This window comes from Chinchilla lanigera, unplaced genomic scaffold (assembly GCF_000276665.1).
Source record: "Chinchilla lanigera isolate Chin_1 unplaced genomic scaffold, ChiLan1.0 scaffold00043, whole genome shotgun sequence".
In the NCBI taxonomy this organism is placed as follows: Eukaryota; Metazoa; Chordata; class Mammalia; order Rodentia; family Chinchillidae; genus Chinchilla; species Chinchilla lanigera.
The window spans coordinates 14,199,880-14,221,482 of record NW_004955444.1 but is presented as its reverse complement, the minus strand read 5'-3'; the positions used below and the strand labels follow the sequence as shown (position 1 = coordinate 14,221,482).

At 36.9% G+C, this 21,603-nt stretch overlaps 1 long non-coding RNA gene across 1 annotated transcript; it reads left to right on the top strand.

Annotated features, from left to right (window-relative positions):
* Positions 1-12,095: 12,095 nt before the first annotated feature.
* LOC102022237 lies at positions 12,096-20,402 on the top strand. Its single transcript, XR_262270.2, has 4 exons — positions 12,096-12,227; positions 15,030-15,315; positions 17,370-17,472; positions 17,689-20,402. It is a non-coding gene; the product is annotated as an uncharacterized LOC102022237 (long non-coding RNA).
* The last annotated feature ends 1,201 nt before the right edge of the window (positions 20,403-21,603 follow it).

Below are 21,603 nucleotides of genomic sequence, written 5' to 3'. Positions count from 1 at the left end.
GGTTGGAGCCAGGTGTCCTTAGCTGTGACCTTGTTTTATCCTTTGAGGCTTCAAGGCTTTGCTTACCATTGCAGGCCTCAGTAGGGACCAGTGAGTGACTCACAGAGGTTCACTTAGAAGTCTGCCATCCATCTTCAGACAAAGAGCCTAGGCCTTGGACAGACTCACAAGTGAACATGGAAAGCCCACTGATTAATTTAAATCCAGCTCAGAGCTGTGTTGAAGTGGTCTCCATCTCATAATCATTATACAATCCTTTCTACAGTGTATTTCTGAATTGTATTCCAGATTATTGACTGTGCTGGTCAGCAAGAGGAGCTGTTCCTCTGTATACATTGTGCCTTCCTTTAGGAAGTCACTACTCCATTCTTGGCCCACCTTATACAGTCTCTTGGTTTGGAAAAATAACTCTGTTCTTGAAGGAAATTCTGACAACAGCGATTATGACACTATGAACTATGCTGAATTCCTTGAACAAACATTGATGTACGTTATCCCCTTATAAACAAATATTTTCCTCTCTTTAAAATATTTTACAAAGATAAAGTCTTATATTTCTCTCTAAATCTAATTTCCAGAATGTGAAACAAAGCTGCCTGCCAAAGTTCCAAATCACGAAATTCAACTGACTGTATACAAGCACATTAAAGTTCTTGGGAGTTTTATTTTCATTTTAACATAAACTAACATGGATGTAGCTAGTGCTGACTTTGTGGCAAGACTAACACCGTAACCTGGTATCAGGTAGAAACATCACTAGTCTTAATGTTTTCTGTTTCATGATTGCTTGGGTTCTTTTAAGACTGAAATTCAATGATTATTTGAATAAGCTAACTATTCAATGATGAAAGAATTGATTACTCTGATAAACACAGATTGTTTTATCTGAAAGATTGCATTTATGTCATAAACTATAAAGCAAGGTTGAGGAATTAAAGCATACAAAAGTGTCTATCTGTGGTTGTGGTTGCATCATTTTTTAAAATCTCCAACTTCTGTAAGTAAGAGGAACTCCCAGTTAAAGCCATGGTTTTTAACTCTAAACATGTTAGGCTGGAGGTTTACAGAAGCAAGACCTAGGGTTTTGCAGGTTGGTTGGAGAGTAAGGACAGTGTTGATGTATGTGTCAAAAATGTAGGTTCAGAAACGAGATCTCCAAGAATCAAATTTCAGTTATTAACTGTGCTTCTTAATACCCATGTGATGTTGGGCTAGTTGCTCAACATATTCAGCCTCCAGTTGGAATAAAGATCTGTAAAAGGAGGATAATGATAATTTCTACCTCATAGGGGCATTGTGATGATTAAGTTAATATATATGGGGTGCTCAGTATGTTGTAAGAGCTAAATAAATGTTAGCTATTCTCATTAAGAAATTTCACTGACCAGGGTTGATACAAACTGAAATTTCAGTTTATGCAGGCAGAGTCTGATGCATAATATCTCATCACCTCTGTAACTAATAATGCCAATTTATAAAAGTGACACATTCTATTATCCTAGACCTGAAATGCAATCTCCATTGTCATAGAAAATTTCCTCTTGCCTGTGCTTTGTTTCTGGCCAAGTCACCTACTTTAAATGAGTGAAAATTCTTAAGAAGACATCTGTTTGTCTTATGTGGTATGTATGTCTCCATACTCACAGTATGTATACTTTTGTTTCCTAGACACAAATATAAGCAGATAATATTATAGTTACATTTTACTCTGCATTAAGCATCTGATGTCAACAGAAGAGACAAGGAAAATGTGATTGTACTGTCAGAGTTAATAATTCAGAAATATTAATCAGACCTTATAATCATCTATAGTATATCATGCATAAGTGGCCCTTGTGAATATTTCTCCCTTGTGTCACTTAGTGAATTTTGCAACTAGCATTTTAACCAAACCAAATATTTATTTGGGTGCATGATTCTCACTTACCTCTAATACTGCTTTGTAGAAATTAGTTTTCAATACATACTTAAGAGAAAAAGCTTAACACCATCCTTACTGAGGTAGGGTTGAATGTCACCTCGGTGCTAAATGACCCAGTACTCGAAAATCATGCCTTTACAAGTGGGATCATCACAATAATATTCAGATATGAACTTTCAAAGGGATATATACAGCAGTCTCAGTGTTTGTGGGAAGGTATATTTTTATATCACTGTTTCTATCACTTTTGCCAGACAGTAAGCATGATAACATGAATAATCTTTAACCAGTTGTCCCGGTAGAAGGCAACTGCACCCTTCTAAACCCTACTGTATGCAAAAATAAGATGAATATTTGAAGTTTAATAAGTTTCCAGACTTCCAGCCATGTTTTTGTTCAAAATCAATTCTAACACTCAGCTTCTATGTGTTGTATTTTGTGTGCCACAAAGTAATTTTCTTAATTTCACAGAATTGCACTAACTTCTACTGCGCTGTCACATTTTACTATGCATTAAGCATCTGGTATCAATAGACGAAGCAACACGGAAAGCAGGATTATGCTGTCAGACTTAATAATTCAGAAATATTAACCAGCTCTCATAATTATCAGTTCTTCACGTGTAATTGGTCCTTGATGTACGTTTTGCATCTCTGGGTAACTCTCTGCATACCAGTATAAGATAATAGTGCCTAATCTTTCATGTAACTAACAGAGTTAATTTGGCTAAATGAAATCAATTCATCAGATAGTAGTTCCTTGCTACCAAAACCTTCAAAACTACTGTGTCAAACACATACACTTGCAAACATGTGTATACACTCTACCAAATGGCTCTTTTAAAACAGTGCAACATACTTATTACACAGGGCAACAGATGAAGGAAGCTATTTTGGCTTAAGCAAAGCTATTTTGCCTTAAGCAAACTTGAGAAAGTAGGCAAGGAAGCCCTGCTGTAGCCCTTGCCTGTGAAGTTAGTATCTAGAGATTGGGTTACAGAGAACATCAGTTTGAAACCTTTCACTTCTGCTTTTAATTAAAACATATTTGTCATATGCAGTGACGTCTACCTGCACTACTGCAAGACTGTTCAAATCTGCTTCGTACTGGGTCTCGAAAAGCTCCACTGAAATTTAGAGAACGCATCATTACCAGTGGAAGGCCAATGTGTGGGTCTTGAGCTGAACCAGTGAATACAGGTCAGAAGTTCTCACTCTCATGAAACCCTAACCCGAGCATTTCAAGTTGAAGGACATCGACTGTGCTTATCCAAAGCAAACATCTCCTTAAACACTTTCTCAATTTGTATTAACATTTTTTGTGCTCTTGCTGCTTCCTATTTTTCTTTTCTTGCTCTCAACTTCCTTTCTTCTGCTCCTCAATGTATCTGAGAGGAGCGACTCTTTAGTTCTCTGTTAATTTTCTGCTTTTTTTATGAAGTGGACTTTGAAACAGTGCAGCAAACTTTCTAAACACAAGTGCTAAGCAGGGTATTTAGCATAAAAGATAGTAACATTTACTAAAAGCAATAATTTCATCTGGTTTTTTTCTTACTAATTTTGTAACAATAAGACAAATCAGATAGACTACACTATTATTAATAGGTGTTTATTGAGGGATACTGAGAAGATATTTTGTATGAAGTTTTTTGGAGACTGTTCAAAGTATTTAATTTACTGATACACATATGTCTGAGAAGACATAATACGCAATTGTCCTCAACCTTGATTGACCTCAGAATTCTTTTTAAAAATGCGTCTTGGAAGATGAATATTCTTATGAATTTGGGGAAAGCTAGAAAACCGGACATCCCTTTGTATCATTATATGAGGTTCCACAAAGGAATTGCCTCAATTTACTTGGTAAAGTATAGACTCTCAGATGGAATATAAACAACTGGGTAAAATTCAGAAATAATTTTCAGGTGTTATAACATTTAAATTTTAAGAACTGAAAGCCATAGAAGTCGTAGAGGATATTAAGATGAGTATATAATCCCAACATGCATCTCAATGAATGTATAGCTTCAGTATCAGCCTCAATAATCAAGGAAATTAAAATGATATAGGGACTTAGGAGATTGGTCATGATTTTAAAAATCTTATACTGCCATAATCATAAAAATTAATAAAAAAACTAGAGGTCATGTGTTAGTTTGGGGGTATTTTGCAAGGCAGAGTAATACAATACAGGACACATATTTTATATTACTTATAATAGTCACCTAAAGAACAATACACAAAGGAATGCAGGAAATCTATCCACACATCAAGACCAAAGAAACCAGCTGAGGGTCTGGATCCCATGATAATGTCCTGCATGACTTCAGCTTAAGACCTAGAGCTCATAACAGTGCCTCCCACAAATCCAGCTGGAGGCCCAGAGCCCATAACAGTATCTCATGCAGACCCTTTCATGGATCTGTGCTATGAAGGCCCAAAGGTCAATGGTAGAAACTAGGATGGGATGAAGGATTTGTGTTAGCAGGCTAAGGGATGTGCACTGGAGCCAGGAAGCGATGCTCAGAACCAGAGCTACCCCGAAAGGCACCACGGCCATCCTCAGCAACAGTGAGGTCCCGAGCTCCTCCAATGATCAAGATAGCCAAGCTTCCATCAGGGAAGCCAACGCAGCAAGCTTCTCTAGGAGACCAGCAGTGTACCATCTACCCCTCTGGAGGCAGGAAGCAATGCTCAAAATGAGCGCCAGAGCTCCCCCAAAGTGAACCAAAGCCATTCTCAGTGTGAACAAGGTCCTGAGCTCCTCGGAGGATGAGAACAGCCAAATTTATCAGGAAAGCCAGCGTGACTGAGCTCCTCCAAAACAACCACAGCTCCTTACAGCTTCTACCAGCTCCTGACAGCCTCTCTCAGCTCCCAACAGCCTCCTTCTTTCTTTTTCTATTTTAAAAAATAAAAGAAGGAAAACATATTAACAGACAGACATCCATTTACAAAATAGCATAAGAATAATACAAAAAGAATAGAGTCACAGACAAAGTTGTAGGAAATTAACCATGGTTGTTGTATTACTTATTGATAACTTCCAAGTGGTTTCTCAGGAAAACAGAGATATACAAGATTGATCAAACAAGTAATCATTAACTGTTCCTTTTTGTAGAGCAATATAAGACAGTAGTACAACTATGTTAGCTATCCTGTATATACATACTTACATAATTTCCCCTTCTTTCGCTTCTCTTTTCCCACACCCACCAACAGCCTCCTTCTTCTCCAGATCTGCCTCTTATGCTGCTGGCAACAGTCCCCAGGTGGACCTCCCACACCCAGCACCGTGCTTACTCAGTTCAGCTGGGCGTTATAAGTTGACCACCATTGTCAGTCTACCACAGGTCACATTTCCTTTTTATACTCAAATTTCTGAAGTAAAAGGTCTATCTTGCTTGACCACAGGGTCGGCCTAGAGGAAGAGCTGGCTGCGATTAGAAGAGGAAAGGGAATTCAGACCTTACCAAGTCCTTTTTTTATTTTTGTATCAGGGAGAGTTTCAAACATACACAACAACGATCCACAGAATAATAGTACAGCAAACCTCACAGACCTAGAATGTGGACATCTGACCATTAAGAACCTACCACCTGTTTTATCCCCTCCTGGACGATTCTGAAGCACATCACAGGCATAAGCTAATATTTTCTGTAAATATTTTAGAATAGGTCTCTCTAATATAAGGGCTTTTGAAAACATAACCTCAAAATTATTCCCACCTAGAAAATTAATAATAATTTCATATTATTTAATGCCTGACAATGTTCAAATTTTAAAAGATAACAGATGGATCTTAGGAAACAGAAAAAACCAAATGCATACGACAGTACAGAAAACATGCAAACATAATATATAGATGTCTAAAAACAGAAAGGCCGAGCCTATCTACCACAGCCAGCCAGTTAAGAGCTGTTCTCCCTGATCATAGGTGTTCCCTTTTCTTCAAATTCTGTGGTCACTGCTAAGAGGACAACCCTTGGTATAGCTCGCCATCCAAGGCTGTTCTCAAAAGACAGGAAGGAGAAAATCTTTTCCGACTTTATTTTCACATACTCAACAGGCCAATTAAATTTTTCTCAGAACAACAGAACAGCCTGTTCTCAAAGGCTTTTTATGCCATGCTTCAGTTAACTTGTCTGGCTTGTGTCTATATTATTTATGGGATGAAGTTGCATGGTGGTTGAGAGAATGGATTTGAATCTTGGCTTGGTCTCTTGCTACTTAAGTGGCTTTGGGCAGGTTACATCATTTCTTGAGCCTTTTTTTTTTTCTACAACATGCGATTGATAACATTTACCTTTCAGGTGTTGTAAGAATTAAATAAGATTTTATACAAAAGGAGGATGCCAGGAAAGGAAGAGGTTCCTGGACTCTGGTGGTAAAATGCTATAAAGATGGTTGCCTAACATTTTAATGGATGATTCAATAAATGGCAGGTATAATAACACCCTTTAAATCAAGCATAATCTAATAAGGGGAAAATTTTAGCTGAGTGGCGGTTTGAATAACTCTGACTCTACATGTAGGAATAAAGGCACTTATATTATTCATTACTTTATTCAACAAATGTTCACTTTACTAGCATTTTTCTAAATACTAAATATATGCTAAAGGGGAAAAAATAGAAAGTATTCAAAATAAAAATGCCAGGGCTGTCTCAAAAATATCACCTATGTTTCTGCTTGCAGATATAACTACTGAGGGTGCTTGGGCGACCATTTTTTCTCATTCTCTGCCTTTGTACCTCTCTGCGTTGATGTCTGTATCAGTCAACCAGAAGAAACAAGATGAGTTAACTTTAACTTGCTGTGTTGGGACAAGTTAAAAAGGTTTTCATAAAAACAATATTAACAAAGATGTGGGCCAGCTGTAGAGAAACTAGAAGAGGACAGTGCACGTATCAGGAAGCCTCTTACAAATCGTAGGTCTGAGCGTGAGAAGGAAAGTAGAAGTTTCTGGGTCCAGAGGCAAAAGCTGTATGAAGATGGCTGCCTGGCCTTTTAGTGGAGAGAATAAAGCAGACCAGGACTTTCCATGGAGGGAGACGAGGGAATGAATTCTCACACCTCTGCTCCTCACCCCCTCACCCCCTCACCATCAATCACCTGTTCCCCTCGAGTCAACCTAGCCAGAAGCCAGAGCGCAAGGGATTGGCTATCACCTTCCGCACAGCTCGGCCTCCCCAGATGCGGAGTGACTGCGTGACTTTATAATATATCGACAAAATAAGAATGCTTTAAAAGTTTTTTAAATTAGCAGTTTTAATTTTGTATATTAATAGGGTTGACTGGGATATTTCAGTTCGTACATACAGTGTGCATAGATCAAATCCACTCTCCTTTCACCCACAGCAACCCCTTCCTGCTTCCTTGCTTCTAGTAAATAGTATTCAACACTGAGGGCAATTTTTTTTTTTTAATTTCCAAATATAAGTGAAAACATGCAGTACTTGTTTTTCTCTGTCTGGCTGATTTCACTTCAAATAATGTCCTCCTATTCTATTCATGTTATTTCAAATAGTAGGTTTCATTCTTCTTCATGGTTGAATAACTCCATTTTGTGTATACACCACATTTTCTTTGTCCATTCATCTGTTGATTGTCCCTTATGCTGATTCCATATCTTAGCTATTATGAATGGTGCTGTGATAAATGTACATGCATGTATTTCTTTAGTATGTTTATTTCATTTCCTTTGGATAGATACCCAGGAGTGGGATTGCTGAATCAGAAGGATAATTCTGAGAATGAGATGGAATGAATTTCTAATAATGCCAAAAACCCCATGATAAGAAAATAGACCTGTAACAGATAAATTAGGCCGTGTCATTACCGAACAAAGTCAAGTCAGGAACACTGCTGAAAGGGAAATGGGATGGAAGATATAGTGCTCCCTCATACACACACTCACACACTCACACCTTTATAGTTTTATCCCAAGACACACATTTTGTGTCATTATTTAAATTTAGCAGTATGTTATAAATGATTTCCTATATAACATGCCTTTTAAAAAAGCTTTTAATTATATGACATATACCCTATACTATGACCTATATCCTATACTATGATTATGCTGTAATTAATTTAAACATTCCTTCACTTTTGGACTTTTAGGTAACTTCTGATTTTCCCCTTATGTTGCAATAGATATTACTGAACACAAATCATTATGGATATCAGTAATTATTTGATATTATTTGAGAAACTACTATGTACTACTTAAACATAAAGATAAAAGGTCAGCCTAGTGTAGTTTTTATAGTTACACTCTAGCGGTAGAGACTTCAAACAGCAGCCCCACTAGGCAAAATATGGAACTTCATGCGCTAAACAAAATTGCTTCCCCTCTAGGAGGTTGAGAGGGGTAAGGGCTGTGATGTTAAGTCTTTCCCTCTAGCAATTATTGTCCTCCCTGGCTGTCCACGTGGTGATAGGCATCACTGTTCCTGCCCATAGCTGCTCCATCCAACAGTCTTTGGGCTATAGGGGGTAGTGTGTGGACCTCCCTTTTGTCCAGCTGCTTTCCTTAATAGAGAGCTGGATGAACAGGACCAGCTGCTCTGGTCCCTCCTGGTTGGGGCAGAGGGCAGGTGTGTATTTCTTCCAGTAGACAGTGTTTGGAAACAGAGACCTAGGGTGAAATTTGGTTGAAGGTAGAGGCCCAAGGGTTCTAGGGTAGATTTTAAAGTGATAAAACTAAGGGCTTAGGGGCAGTGGATAGGTTAGAGAAGCACATCGAAAAAGTGAATTGTTTTGGCAAATATGAAAAACACTAGGTAGGGGCTGATTGTCTGGGTTGAATACAACTTAAGGAGTCCTAGAGAGGAAGGCCTGATGCTCGAGTCCACACCCCAAACTCTTCTCTCCCATGAGCTGCCTGTGAATAAAATCTTTATTAGATGCCTTGACTGTCTGGCTAGATTTCATTGTGTTTTTGCCTCCCTTTCTGATTCTACTCCACAAATTCTCATCTTTGCTCACTTGTTCTGCCCTTCTGATTCTCTGATCTGCCACTCTCCCCTGCCTGACAGGCTGAGCACTTGCTGTACCCATTGCCAGAAATTCCCTCTCTCCATTGATTTTCAGAGCTAGTTGCTTCCTGCCCTGTATGTCGTATGTAGCTCACATTATAGTTTCTTAGACTTCAGATTAGCTTCCTCTAAATACTCTAGCCCACCTGTCATTTTTCCAAGTACAGTTTGTCACCTGATGAAATTACCTTGCTCGTGGCCTGCTTACTGGGCACAATTTCATACTTGTATCTATGCCAAATAAGAAAATCAGAGCTTGCCAGGCCTGCTCTTCTCCATCTCTCATATATAGAAAGGCACCGGGCTTTAGTGGTCAGTATCTGTCTCTGGGTGAATGAATGTATGGTGGGTTTGCTGCTGAGGTCAGTGTTCTGGGAGCGAGTTATATTTTTTTATTCTTAGAAATTTATAAGTCTTCTAAGGAATGAGTCCTTTAATTATGTAAACTTGTCCTCCAATGATGTAAGCACAACATACATCTTTTTGGGAATGGTTTGATTGATTCCATAGGGAAGCTAATAAACAGAAAACTTACTCTTTTCTTGGCTATTGATTTTATATTTTTAAGTTACCTAGCTATTTATCTGTCTAATTAAATACTAATTCAGAAGCCAGAGTGACACTGTGTGCTTTGGATCTGCATTTTGGGTTGCTGCAGTATAGGTATAATCTTGAACTTTTGATTTATGAGGAAACTTTTAGTTTTAGATATTTAGGTGGTTTTGACGTCTTCCCCCCTTCTTATTCCATAGCAAGTACATCAGAGAAGAGGCCCAAAAAATGATTTTAAAACATCCTGAGTTGATTGTACATCATGTTTAAGTTTCCTTTGTCAAAAAAATAATGCGACCTGTTATTCTGAAAGTAGCAGCCCCTGAGCGTCCAGTGTACCATGTTAGTCCTTTGCCCATTTACTCGACAATTCTATGCAGACATTTGTGCTCCTGGATAGATAAGTATTAGACAGTATTTATATAATTAACAAATTTAGTGATTAGAAAGTAAAAAATATAACCCCAGAGAAATGATTTTGCAACATGATATGAAATGGAGTTTTCCCCTCCGCTTCCCGCTCAACCAGAAACATATTGAGTCACACTCACGTTTAGCTGTCCACTTTCTTTAATTCTTGTGAACTGATTGAACCTCAAGAATAATATAATGAAATATACAAATTTGGAATGGATACTTTTAACCATAAATGGTTATTGGTAAGGATATCTTCATCTTTTGAAGGACAGTGACTTTTGATGCAGTCGTCAAGAGAGCTGGAATGTTTTGTTCATGCTTGGTCTTGCTATAGGTGTTTATAATGTTCTCAGATCCATTTTACATCTGGATGATGGTGGTGGAGGCTGACGACATATCTAGGACTCTTTTCTATATTTCTCTTTTACATGGCTTTTTCTTTTTTTAAAGGCCCATGCAGATGTAACTGTAAAATCTTTATTCTAATGAGAGAGCTGAGAGCTTGGGAGAACCCACCTGGAAAATCTACTCTGCCTTTATATATTTTCCTTGCTTTCTTTATAGAAAGCTCATCAAGTTTACAGGCTAGGGAGAAATTAAATGAAATACAAAACTAAAAATGGGGAAAATCATAATAAAAATATCAGTTGTGAAGGGAAGGTGAGATAGAAATCTTGCAATAGTGTTCATTTCTTTAGTGGGAATAGCCAATATTGAAAAAATCTGTGATCCACCTTTAAAACTAACTTCATGATGAGATATATTTATCTTAGATGTTTAGAAATTTTGCCTCAGTAACTGTGGGATAGAGTTCTTTTTCCTAATAAAAAGGAATGAATGAAAAAAAACTATCAGGAAGTTATTGGTCTTTATAATCCACAGAACTGAAAAGCTGGAATTTAGTGGCTTTTCCTTGCTTAACTGTAGAATGACATATGTTTTTTTCTTGTGAATCTGAACTACAGGAAATCTGAGTTACTGTCTCCTAGGTAAATTTAAATAAGGGTAGAACCTAAGGAAGATGTAATTTAAACCTACTATTTCAAGGTTTAAGATACTTGGACAGGATTTTAATTAACCAATCCATTTCTTCCTTCATGTACGAATAGGTCTTTGTGTCAGAACATCTGGGTATGAATCTTGCTTTATCACCTCAGAGTTCATTTCTTGAAGTAGTTATGTAGCTGTTCTGAAATGTTTTCTTCCATATAAAAGGGATAAGGTAAAACTGACCTCAACAGTTGCAATAAAGCTTAAATTATCTATACCTTGCTTGGAAAAGAATGTGTGCTCATTAAGTGCTTAATAACTGCTATATGATATATATATATAGATAGATAGATAGATAGATAGATAGATACATACATGCATATCAGTATTATTATTATTACTGTTATTTGTTAAAAAGCATGAATATAATGACTCCTCCACTGGTTCCACACCTTCTTGGAGTCCAGTGTGGAATAGAGGTTCTTTGGTAGGATTCCATGATGTACAGTAGAATAAAACACATTTTATGGAGAATTTTTTTTTTTTGGTAGTGGGAATCAAACTCAGGCCCTTGTGCTTGCCAGGCAGGCGCTTGTGCTGCTGAGCTATATCCCCGGCCCTTTATGGAGAATTTTGAAGGAGAAAAATTTTCCTTCAATTCCATGGAAAAGTTTGAATTAGCATTTTTTTTCCTGAGGAGAGAATTTCCACCTAGTATAGGGCCAGTGACTCACAAAATTTAAGACCACTGGCTTACAAAGGCGAGACATGACAAATATTAGAGAGAAATCCTATGAACTTCCTTCTAGACCCGGGTCAAGTGAGAAGCTGATCAGCCTCAGACATCAGGGAAATCTGGTGACTCCATATACCAAGAATTTCATTTCCCATAATATAATCTTTTGTTTCTGTGGAACTTTTATTTGGCAGTCAAAATTCCCTTCTCTTTTGCTCTGTTGAATAAGAGTGCCCATCTCCAACGCATCCTAGTTCAACTCAAGTCATCAGTTTTAGGCCACAAAGATTTTAGCTTCCTCTCAAAATCATGTTTCAACTACCTGAAGTTACTGCTCCACAAAACAGACTTTGTTGAACAGTTTTGACCTCCTGTTAATACAAATTAATATCCTTCCCTTAAGTAAAACTAGACATTTTTGATTTTAAAATTTTCCCATTATAAATGGTAAGATGCTGTATACCGTTAAGTTCAACACTGGAAAGTCCAATGCTGTCTGGCCTTTTTCCAGAGTTCATAGAACAGGATCTGTGCACAAGCCTGCAGGGAAAGCCGTGTCAGCTCCCTTTGGTAAGTGCATGCAGCCGCACTGAATCTTCTGTCACCATGGTGTCACTTTCGCTCACAGAGCTACCAAGCAGCTTCACAGTAGCCCGGAATTAGGCTGTTAGAGTTGATTTTCATATAATGCATGACAAACTATGACACAGTAATTGTTATATAACAACTGTTCAACAACCAAAAAATCCACAGTTACTACATTTGATTGTCAAACTGAAATATGTATATTTTCTGTTTTAACAGTATTAATGATATATCTTTTTTAAACTTGTAAATTAGCAAAATCTTGTGAAGAGAATTGAAATGTGTGAGAGAAGAAAATTATGGAGAAACGATGAATCAAAAAACTAAATTTAGAAACATTTGTAGTGAAAAAGCAGCTTCATGAGAAAAGGAGAATTATTTTTACACTGTTAATGCCAGGAAATTCTGTGGTGTTAAGGCAATCAGGGCTGGTCCCAATCAAGGACTATAAAATCTTCAGTAGCGATAATACTATTTGTTTAGACTGCAAATAGTCCTTATCTTATTGTCTAGGCAACAAGTTGGCAAAAACATTGTACATCCACAGGAAGAATTTCCTAAGGCGTCATATGAGAGCTTCTGACAAACCCAGTGACATTAGCGAACAATTGCTAAAAGGCAAGTCATTAAAGCAGAAATAGCTATTCAGTACATATGAAGGCAAAAACACTATCTTAAAAAATTGGTTTAGAAAAGTTAATAAACTAGACATCATAAAACTCTTTGTCATCTTAAAACTGCAGTTTAAGAAACAGTTAAATAATGGGATGTGTGTGCCTTTCCCACAAGTACTTTCATTTCTTCATTTTCTTAAGAAAATCTTCATCATATGTTTGCCAGGCGTACATGCACGTACACACCCGCATCTCTGCCAGTGAAGGAGGATTTGACATTAAAAATTTCAGAAAAATATTTTCACCTGGATAAGAAATGTTTTTAAAATCTTCTACACACAGTATTTAGTACCTTCTCTACCTTCTGTGCAAACTGATGATTACTATAATCCTCCGACCAGGTTGTGAGATCTGAAAGGGCAGGAACAGAGTAGCGACACTTTTGAACCCCAGAGCCTAAGAACACAGGGCTCTGCCCACAGTGAATGGTCAGTGAAGTATCTGGTTCCTAACTGAACTTTCAACAAAAGTATAAAGAGATAAGCTTTTCACATAAAAGAATCAGGCTTGAATTTAGTACATATTTTGCTTTCTTCTTTGCTGGAGCCAGACCCATTGGGACAAACTTAGTCCAAAAGGACTCATTAGCAGTTAGGGATTTTGGTCAGTTTTTAAACTTTTTTCCAGTTGTCATCTGACTATACATAATGAGAGAGTAATACTGAAGGCAGAGGACAATGCCAGTATGATACAGGAAAAGGAAGGGTCTCAAAGCCATTCGAAAAGAGAGGCTAGGGAGGGGGAGAGGGGAGAGGAATTACTGTTTGAGGAGCTGTGACAGTGTCCTTGGCTGTTTGACCCTATTGTAACTAAAAGAAGAGTTTGCAATTCATAGATTTTACTTTTGAGACAAAGTCTCGCTATATAGACCAGGCTGGCCTCAAACTTGTGGTAATATTCTTGCTTAGCCTCCCTAGTGCTGGGAGTGCACCACACCTTTCTCATAAGATTCTTATTTGTAAGTAATGCTGGCCTTCTAGTGAAGCATTCCTCCATGGAACTAACTGATACTACATTTTCCATATCTACTGGCAAAGCACAGCCACAATCATAGAACACGTTCTATGTCACCAGCATGTTACTGCTTCCAATTGCCATAGCGTATTAAATGTCCCACGACTATACTTCTTATTTTCAGCAAAATTCATTTTTCTTTCAAAATGGTATACAGAGACAGAGACAGGAAATAAGCAAAAGATTCCTACAACACTGAACTTGGCTTAGGCACAGCAGGAGGCCCCTTGTGAGGCACATTGTGGAGGCATGGGGGGCGGTAACCCCTGCCCGCCACGAGGGAACCAGTGGTAAGTGCTGTCCGTCAGGACTCTGGCAGCAGAACACTTGCCCTTGCAGCTGAATGAATTAGAATAGACAGGCAAAAATTACATAATTTAAAAGATTTAAACAGTTGGGAATGGATATTCTTTTTGTTTCTGCCCAAGGTAGATACTGTGCAGTGGAATTTGGAAGTTCCTTGAGTTTCCATGGTCCAGCATTTTCATTAGTCTTTCCTTAATTTATATCATGCTTTTTTACCTAGTTTAAGCTTCAGGCTTCAAATTGGTCTCCTTCTCTTTCCTTGAATATCTGTAATCTGTTTACATTCTCCTTCATTGCAAATGCCCCAGACACATGAAACTGCATTCACGTCTCTTTAGTCTATTTTCAAGGCTTGCATACTCTTCTTTCTCCACTTTCTTCCCCAGATTATAGCTCATCTTCATAGATGCCCCTTCTTACTGTCTACCCTTGTGTACGTGGATGTACACAGCAAATTCATCATCACATTTTTCTTGAAAAAGCCATCCTTCAAATTCTGTCTCACCCACATACCAGGGCTTGGTGCTACTCCAAGGTGTTCTCTTGTTTCCTTGTTTCTTGAACTATTCTCCACACAGCCCAGCTAATCACCGCATCCCAAGTACAGGAAATTCTCCATAATTATCCTATAAATGAATAACAAATAGGAAATAGGTGACCATGTCAAAGTTCAAGGACATGTTTGTTGTGAAAGTCTTTAGCAGTCTATGTTAATGGCAAACAATGTAGTTTCTCAAACCTGTTGTGTTGGTATATATATAATATATATATATAAAATCTTTTTCAAATGCAGACTACAAAGAAAAACACTGATTCTATCAAAACACTTCTGAAAGAGCTTATGGACCATTTTCTTCAGTTACAACCAGAGAGAAAGATTACAAAGTGCTCTATAAGTAAGGTAATGCTATCCCAGTTACATCAGTTGTCCTGAAATAATTCTTAGTAACACCTCCCTTCATTTTCAAGTTTTGTGATTTTCATGATGAACATCTGGAAGATTTCCTCTGTGTTTGAAAATACAAAAGAACAGAAAGCCAATGATACACACCAATCCTAGTTTAAGTCAACAATGAAGGGTAAGTATACTCAAAGCATTGCACAATCATGAGAGATGATAAAAAAGAAATCACTTTGTTAATCTTCTTAAAAAGTTACTCTCAGTCTCTGTTAGTTATTTAAAGACAAACATTTATGAATTCTTTTTATTTAAGAAAGTAAGATTATTTTTTAATTAACAGATAATGACTAATATTTCCCAGTGTTCTTTTCAAAAGCCTAGAAACCTGCAAGTGTTATTTTAGATTGTCTCTTGCTTTTTATTCTTTCTTTTGATTGCACCTAATTGTTAATTTAAATAATAAATTGATATAAGGCAATGAGTGCATAACAACTAAGTGGTTTTTATATGAATGTCTTTACTGAGTCATATTTAAAAACAGTTCTAAGAATGCCACATCCCTCTGAAAGGCTTTTGAATTCAATAAACTTAAGATTAGCCAGATGATGTATTTAAGCCAAAAACAGAGAGTATCAAGTTTTTGGAAACTAAAAGGAAGTGATGTCTATAGAGTTTGTTAACTTTTTTCATGGGTCCATTTCAGGCATTTTTAATTTAGATATATTTGAGTAGAAAAGCTTGTCTTTCTTTATAACATGGCTAAAAGGTACTATGAGTTGAAAGTTTGCTTTTTAATTGAGGAAGTTAATCACATGATGGCTGCCTGGGACTGAGTGAGATTACGCCAATGGGAATTAAAGAGCATGGTTTTATTTTGCTTGAGTTACATCCTAATCATGCAGTTGCCTTGTAAATCTTTATGCTGGAGGCCAAAATTGCTACAAGGACTTCATGTCTCCCTCCATTTTTTTTTTCTGTCTCTCTCTCTGGTCCTTACTAACCAATAATTGAGCTGCAATAAAAACAATCACATCCTCAAGTCCCAGCTGCTCTCTCTATAAGCTTGGTTTACATAGTACTACTCTGTCTCTCCGTATAGCTCTGCACTTGAAAAAAAGTGAGGGTCATTACTGATTTTATAAATTCCCTGAGGTACAGTGCACATGCTATTCTTTAATTGCCATAGCTTCATCATTTCTGGTCACAGCCTTATATCTGAGAACAGTGTGCTCTTTACAACCCCTAACGGAGGGCCACACATAGCTTCTATGTTTTTTCCACGATCGCGGCCCCACTGGCCAACTTAAATACACCCGTGTTAGACACGTGACTCTACTTGGGCCAATCAGAAATTGGCCAATCAGTAATTTCTCCTTACAGTTTGGAATTAGAACCCTATTGGTATTGGAGACTGAAGTTGCATAAAGTCAAGGGCTGCACAATCATCTCCTGCCGTGCATGGGCATGTCTGTTGCAGTGTTTTTGGCAAGGCACATGCTGTGCTTCAGAGACAGCCAGTAGTCCCCTTGCCTCAGAGAGACAGAAAGAATGATTTTGATTTCTGTTTTCCAGTTCCTGGCTTGAATCTGTTATAAGATTTACTTATTTCTACTGCCTTGGCTTACTGGACATTGATATGCCACAGTTTCTATTTGGTATAAACAAATGTTTGAGCTGTGGACAGCTTAAGTTCATACTGGCTCATTGTGGTACTTGTTAAGAGAGCCAAGTTTATGAACAGGGTTATTTATCACTGATTACCATGCTCACTGTCATCTCCACCATTCCTCCTTCCCGAGGTTATTTACAAAATGAAACTATTTCTGAATGAAATGGATGACTTGAGTTTCACTAGCAAATGTTTCAGAAAGATTTTGTTGATAACCAAGTGAAGTGAAGTTCTTTGGATGTAATTTAAAAATAGTTAACTTCAGGTGTCAAGAAAAGGAGAAAGCTCAATTATAGAGGGAGGGACCAAAGATAAACTTGGATAGATACACATTTTTGTCTGGCTTTAGTCTGGGCTTACCTTTTGAAAGGTGGAATTCTAAAAAGTAGAATGTTACCAAGTTTAAGAATAAGTATGGCCTACAGATGTGAATAATCCATCTTATTTCTGCTTTATAGTTATGCAATTAATCCAGAAATGAATTTGTAATCTTAATTAAATTTATAGATAGCAAAACAAAACAATATAATGATTAGAGATGGTTATTTCTGAATGGTTTTCAGCTGGATTGTTCTGGAGTCTCTGTGAAGAATGAGTTTGAGATAAACATACTTCTTAATTTCATTGAAAATGGAATCAGAAGACTGAAGATGATCCCCAATCAAGGTCTGGATAAGAGCTTCTTGATGCTCTGATTTCATATAGTTTTGAGTTAAGAAAATCTTTTAGTGTCTATGAGGCATTAAAGAAATCCTTTAAAAATAATACTTATATCCATGGGGTAAAGAAAAGAAATATTCTTTGAGTAATTGTTATATACTATTGTAAAATATAAGCTCTTGGATTATAGCAATACATAGAACTAAATGTCTTCACTTTCAGAATGAAGAAAATTGGAAACTGAGACATGGAATTCCAGTATTTGTTAATATTCTTTCTTACATATTCTCCATCCATGGGAAAAATTCTAAGATCATGCATGAGATTATCAGTGTTGGTAAACTACTGCTACACTTCGAGGAAACAAGTGAGGTATCTTTGTAAGGATTTGGAGACTGCCAACGAGGATAGAAATTTGAAAACCCATGTGAATTTTAATCTGCGTTGAACACAAATTTGAACATGTTTCTTCAAGTTTTTTGTAAAATAGACTCAAGGTACAAATTTTATTTTTTGTTTTATTTAAATTATAATCATTAACATATGGAAACCAAGAGAAGAGTCAAACGGTGAAGAGAATTTTGTAACATGAGATGTTTGATATTCTGCCATTTTCTGTTATATCACTCATTACTTAGAGGCCAGCAGCCTGACTGGCTTCTGTCCGTAGCTAACAAGTACAGGCATTTCACCTGGATGCCCTACTTGCAAAATCATCTAAAGGCACAACTTTCAACAACAGTGTTGATCACAAAATACATTTCAATTGTTTTGCAAACAAACTTTCTTCCGATTAATAATTAAACAGAGGAACAGCTTGCAGTATATGCTTGGAAATAATTTCAGTATATATAGTGGGAAATGACAAGCACATATGAAGATGTGACTGAAGCCTGGTAACATTTAAATATTCAGCTTTTCCTCTGTTACCTTGACTGGAGTAAAGTTGTTTCCCAAGGTAAAAACTAAGTGGTCTGCCGGCATATGGTCTAACCTCCATTTGAGTGCTAAAAGCTGGATACTGTTTTTGTGAAACAGATGTTGTTGAGTGCAGCAATGCACAACTGACTCTAGCTAACAGCTGGGAATCCTTCGTGACCCATATAGCGAGAAATAAACATGGTCCTATGCTTGGCAAAAGTGTAAGAAAGCAAATTTCCATTTGTTAAGAGCTTATCAAAATGAAGAATAAATGTTTTTAGCCATAAACTGATTTTATTCACCAGAGTAATCTTTCCAGCAGCTTATGTGATGGCCTCATAATATCACAGGCACCCTTTGCCAGATGAAGGCTGCAGTTGCACTGACATATAGTACAGATGGAAAATAAACATCTGCCTCAATCAGCAGAGAAGACCAAGGACAAGGTTGACGAATATTATCTGGCATGACTATCTTTGTGGGGAAGCATATAAATGTTACAGGACCAAAACCACTGGCATCGTCTGGTGTTGTCCTTATGTGGTTACTGACCATGAAGAGAGATGATTAGTATGCGCTCTCCAAGGAGGAGTGCTGCAGATGCTCAGGATGCTATGACTCCAGCTCTCCGGGATCTGCTTTGCTGTAGCCACACCATACGAGTCTCAGAGCAATTCCATTTTATTTTTATTCATGGTTCGGCTGCATTTATTGTCCTGAAAGTTTCTTTTCTTGTCATTGGAAGTGACAAGTGAGGGGAGGAGGGAAAAAGAAGACGAGCTAATTTGGAAAAAGATTTAAAAAACCCTTTTTTCATAGCCACAGGAAAATGTCAACAAAGACAACTCCAAATACAAACGATTTCCTTCCCATGGGGACTAAACTCGAGCGTTACAGTTGTGAAGTACTACATTTTATCTGCACAGGCCAACCTCACTTTGCAGCTCCTGGGTAGAATAGCATAGACTCTTAGAGAAAGACACACAGGCACATCCACACATGGACATGCACACACACACACACACACACACATGCACACACACGCATGCACACACACACACAGATGGACACACACACACATGCTGCCGTCCCAGCACTAAGTTGCTTTTGTCCTCACTGCAACCAAATGATTCATGTGGCACAAATAATATGACAGATGTAGCTTTAAAAATTCAGTTTTATTGCAAGTATCTTTTTGACTGAACCTTCTTTCATTTTCTGGTATCTCTTGTGACCATATGGAGTTTAGATGGCAGTGAATTCCCTTCTACTAACTCAAACCCTTTTCTGCACCTGGGCACAATTTTGGACAAAGAAGTAAAGAAAATGGAAAAAAGTATCAGACTTAATATTCAGCTTGAATTACAAGCAAAAAACATACCTTTTCCTTTTTGTAGAGAAACAATTTCGGGACTACAGTTTTGTCAGAATTTTATTTGTAAAAGCAGTGTGCTAGAGAATTCTGTCTATAGATTTTGGTTATTACTTTCACTTGAATGACAGAAAGAAATAAAAGAAATTTGCTTAGATTCTTAGATTTTAATAATCTATTAGAAGCAATTATAATAATAACTTCTGTTTTACTTCAAAGTTTAGAAGGAGAATGATTGTCAAACGTCAGAACCCCAACACCAATTTGCTGTTTACTATGTATCAAATACTGTACTTAGTTCTTTAAACACACTAATGTTTAATATTCATAAAGTCCTGAATGAATTAGATACCATAAGCATTATCTGCATTTTACAAAGGAGAGTTTTGAAACAGAAGTAATTCATCCAAAGTCACACTGCTAATAGTGGTAGAACTAGCCTTTGCTCTGAGGGGGTTGACTCTATGCTGCAGATCATGTTGCTATGTGTAGTTTAAGAAATTAAAGCTAGCTTGATAATAAATATCAACAAAAGTTCTTTTCAGTTACCTCATTAATATGAACTGTATTTGGTGTAATACTCAAAAAGGTATTTCATTTAATTATTTTATTACATTAGATTTTAGTTGTTCACAAAAGTAACCTATGGCCATTAAAATAAAATAATATATAAATTTACATAAAATGAAGTCTTCTCATCCTTATTCAAATCAATTTTTCTAAAATGGCAAATGTTATCAAGTATGAATTTACCTTCTCACTTTTTATCATTAGAAATTTTAATTGTGTATAGTTATAGGACACAGCATGAAGTTATGATACACATATATCTAATGTAGAATGGTCAAATGAAGCTAATTAAATATGTCAATTACTTAAATACCTAACATTTTTGAGGTGAGAACACTTAAGGTAACTCAACAATTTTGAGATATTCAGTAGATTATTATTGATAGTGCCATGATGAACAGTCAATCTCAAAGAAACTTACTCCTTCCCATCTAAACGAAATGTGGTGCATTTATGTTCCCATTCCTCCCACACTCAACCTCTGTGAACACCATTTGACTTTCTGCATCCATGAATTTGATTGTTTTAGATCCCATATAGTAAGGACGTTGTGTGGTATTCATCCTCCTATGTCTGGTTTATTTCTTATAGCATAATGTCCTTCTAATTCATTTATGTTGTCACAAATGACAGAATTTCTTTTTTCTCTTTTAATTTTTAAATTTTAATGGTATAATTTAGATACACATAAGGATCACATTCATCATAGGGAATTTGTACCTGTACATTATATATATCTTGATTCCTTTTTTCCCATTGCCCTTACCTCCCTTCAGCCTCTCTTCTCCTTATTTATGGAGCTTTGCTTTCAATTTTTTCTCCTTTTCTCCTTTTTTTCTCTTTTTTCCCTTCCTCCTCCCTAGTTCCCATTTCTTTTGAACAACTTCTTCTTGTTTCACAGTGCCTATTATATACTTTGGCCCTTATTTACACTTTTGTTTCCTCACACCAGAGAAGGCAATATTTACCCTTGTGTATCCAATTTATTTCATTAAGAGTACAGTTTCAAGGTGCATCTATCTACCTAGAAATGTCTCAAGTTTATTCATCTTCAGGCTGAGAAGTAATCCACTGTAAAAAAAAAAAAAAATCACATCTTTTCTATTCATTCTTTGGTTTGGTTCTTGTTTCCAAGATTTAACTATTATTACAAACTGTGCTTCTGTAAACATGGGTGTGCATATGTAACTGTGATATGGTGTTTTGAATTCTTCCAGGAAGACACCCAGAAAGGGAATAGCTCAGTCAAACTAATCCTAGTTTTTGAGAAATCT